Raw genomic sequence first — 3,505 nt, 5'->3', positions numbered from 1 at the left:
TGTGCAGCATTATTATTCTGAAATGTTGGCCCTGGATGAGGCTGTGAATGATCAGACCATCTAAGATTCGGATGATTCCTCCAACCAGGGTTGTATCTTTTTTATGAAGGATCATAATTATGTTGATATTGTTGAGGTCTGTTGTTGTAAATATTTGCATCATAGGCCTTAGGATGGTCACCAGTTTTGGGCTCCAAGAGAGAAGGACAAACATGAGCGTAATGTCAGTAGCAGTGGAAATGCCACAAACTCGTGCTACAAGTTGAGGTTTCTACTAGTTCATGGCAAGTTGAGTGACCAAGGTAGCAAGGGAGTCAATTTTTTTCTCAAGTTTATCTTGTCTCACTGAATCTGTCCCAACATCATGGACACTTCTGACCACTATGGTATCACTACTTCTTGCACTGAATTGTTGAGAGTTGGAACACATCTTCTCAATCAAACCTCTAGCCTCAAAATGGGTCATATCTCCAAGTGCACCACCACTAGCAGCATCAATGATATTCTTCTCAATGTTGTTCAGACCCTCATAGATATATTGCAGGATGAGTTGTTCAGAGATCTGATGATGGGGGCAGCTTGCACATAGTCTCTTGAATCTCGCCCAATATTCATATAAACCTTATGGATGTAGTTATCTGATTCCAGAAATATCTTTTCTGATTGCAGCGGTCCTGGAGGCAGGAAAGAATTTTTCAAGGAAGATTCTCTTCAGATCATCCCAACTAGTAATAGAACCCGGGGCCAAGTAATACAACCAATCTTTTGAACCTCCCTCAAGTTAACGTAGGAATGCCTTCAAACATATGTGATCTTCTGGGACATTACGAGGCTTCATGGTAGAACATAAAATGTGGAACTCCTTAAGATGCTTATGAGGACATTCACCTACAACTCCATGAAACTTAGGCAACAAATGGATTAGTCAAGTTTTGAGTACATATGACACATCCTCATTGGGATACTGGATACACAAGCTTTCATATGTGAAATCAGGTGCAACCAGCTCCCTTAATGTCCTCTCACGTGGGATTGGAGGTGGTTCAACCATATTTTCAGAGTATGCAACATAATGCACAGAAACAGCAGAATGCACATAAACAGCAAAATCAGTATCATTATCAGATAGATTAACACTAAGATGAAAAGACTCACTATCTAAATTTAAATTCCTAACTAGTCTAATGAAACTATGAAATGTTCTATCAATTTTAGGATTTATTGGATGCAAAGAGTTAGGATTTCCCATAGTCATGCACCAAATGCAACAGTAAGAACCATATAGGGCAGTAAGTGAAATACATGTTAAATTTCAGTGATCAACCAAAAATTTGCATCAATAAAATCCTAATACTATAGGAAACATCCATAAAGAGTTTCAGGACAAAACTGAAAACCTAACTAATTTAATTAAATGCAACAAAATCAAAACAATTGAAAAAATAAACTTGTAAAATAAAAAAGAAATAGTAAACAGAACGTTTTTGGATTTTCAGGGTGAGTTATACATATGAAATGTGTAGAGAAAGAATTGTTGGGTTTTCTATCCTAAATGCATATATAATATGTCCAATTCTGATTAACGGTTCCAAAGTTATGCCAAAGATAGAAAATCAACAGTAAAACTAGTCACAACTTGTTTGTATCTCACAACCAGCAACAAGGTGATTGACTATGATGCATCCAGTATTCAATATGTGATGAAAGAAGTATGGAAACAAAGTTTCATGCAAAAATTCCAACCACAACTATATTAACCAACATACACCTGATCAACCAACAGATAAATAGCTAACTAAGACAACAAACAACAAACAGTGAATGCTACAGGCAGATTTTGAAACCCAAACAGAATGGTTATTCTAAGACACACACTAAACAATACTGAGAATCTTTGACAAGAACCGATAATCCCCGACAGCGACGCCAAATTTTATCAAGGCCGTATCCGATACAAATAATATAACAACTAAAAACTACAGTACTAGGAAGTGACTCCTAGGTCGTTTCCCAAGGATTATTTTTCAAGCAAAGCTTCAAACACCTTATACTCACACACACAAGGGGTTTTTTTGTTGTTGGATAGTATGAACATAAATCAAATTCAGAAACAGTAGTTAAAAAATGTAATAAAACAGCTAAATTTCTATGGTTCGTTTGTTCACAACTCAATGCTCGGCTTCAAAAGATTATTTTCAGATTCCAACCATTAACTTCCAAATTATTTTTCAAGCAAAGCTTCAAACACCTTATACTCACACACACAAGGGGTTTTTTTGTTGTTGGATAGTATGAACATAAATCAAATTCAGAAACAGTAGTTAAAAAATGTAATAAAACAGCTAAATTTCTATGGTTCGTTTGTTCACAACTCAATGCTCGGCTTCAAAAGATTATTTTCAGATTCCAACCATTAACTTCCAAATTTGTTGAGAATCAATTAACTAAGCGATAATCAATTCAAAGTTCCTAAACCTAAGCTTGTAACTAAGCGAAATCAACATAAGCATGAAACGATTAACAAATTCACACGAACTAAGCATTCATGCACTAGAGAGTAAATCAACTAAGCGAAGATAAACCCATAAACCAGTTTCTAACATAGAAGAAATCAACAATAAATAAAATGGAATGCATTAATAACAAAACCTCAAGAGTTGTGATACATTATCAAAGGAATTTAGTCTACAAGTTTAGCCTTCCATTGAGTGGAAGAAAGAAACCGAAAATGAAGAAGATGAATGAAAACCGAAAATGAAGAAGATGTGAAACCCTAGAAAATCTTGAGGATTACATTTCTATATGGTGCAACTTAAGAATACAAGAGTTAGAGGATTACATTTTTTAATATATTTTCAAATTGAACCCAAGAATACAAGAGTTAGAGGATTACATTTCTATCCCAACATGGAGAGAATTAGCTACACATCCTAGGCATTACAATAATAGAACGATGTAAAATATAAGATAATCTAGATCTAAAGTCATTCCCACGACTTCTCTCCTTCTCTCTCGAGTTTCTCTCCCCAAAAACTATGAAGAAGGTGCTTTGAAACATATTAGAACCCCCTTTCACGTTTGTGCAACCGCCTATATGTGATTCAAATTCTTTTGCCTCTCACTCAAGCTAGAGATTATTGCTTGAGCGAGAGAGCAAATTTCAGCATTAAAAGGTTATTCTAGCTTGAGCGGCAACTCTCTCACTTGGACGAGAGACTCAGAGTTTTGAACCTGTATTTCTCGCTTGGGCGAGATGATCTCGCTTGGGCGAGAATAAGACAAAAAATTTGGTCTCTTTTCTGGCTTGAGCGAGGCCCTCTAGCTTGGGCAAGAGACCAATGCTAACTTTTTTCACAAATCTTCTTCAATTTTCAGCTTCTTCTTCCACCTCATTACTTTGCAAATGACACAACATACATAAGCTTCCTAAGCACGAAATAATTACACTAGATTCTTTAGCGTTGTACAAGGATTTCATCATAACTAAATAATAAGTGCCCAAAAT

This window comes from Lupinus angustifolius, chromosome LG14, assembly GCF_001865875.1.
Source record: "Lupinus angustifolius cultivar Tanjil chromosome LG14, LupAngTanjil_v1.0, whole genome shotgun sequence".
Classification (NCBI taxonomy): Eukaryota; Viridiplantae; Streptophyta; class Magnoliopsida; order Fabales; family Fabaceae; genus Lupinus; species Lupinus angustifolius.
The sequence above is the reverse complement of the archived record's forward strand: the minus strand, read 5'-3'. Positions refer to the sequence as shown.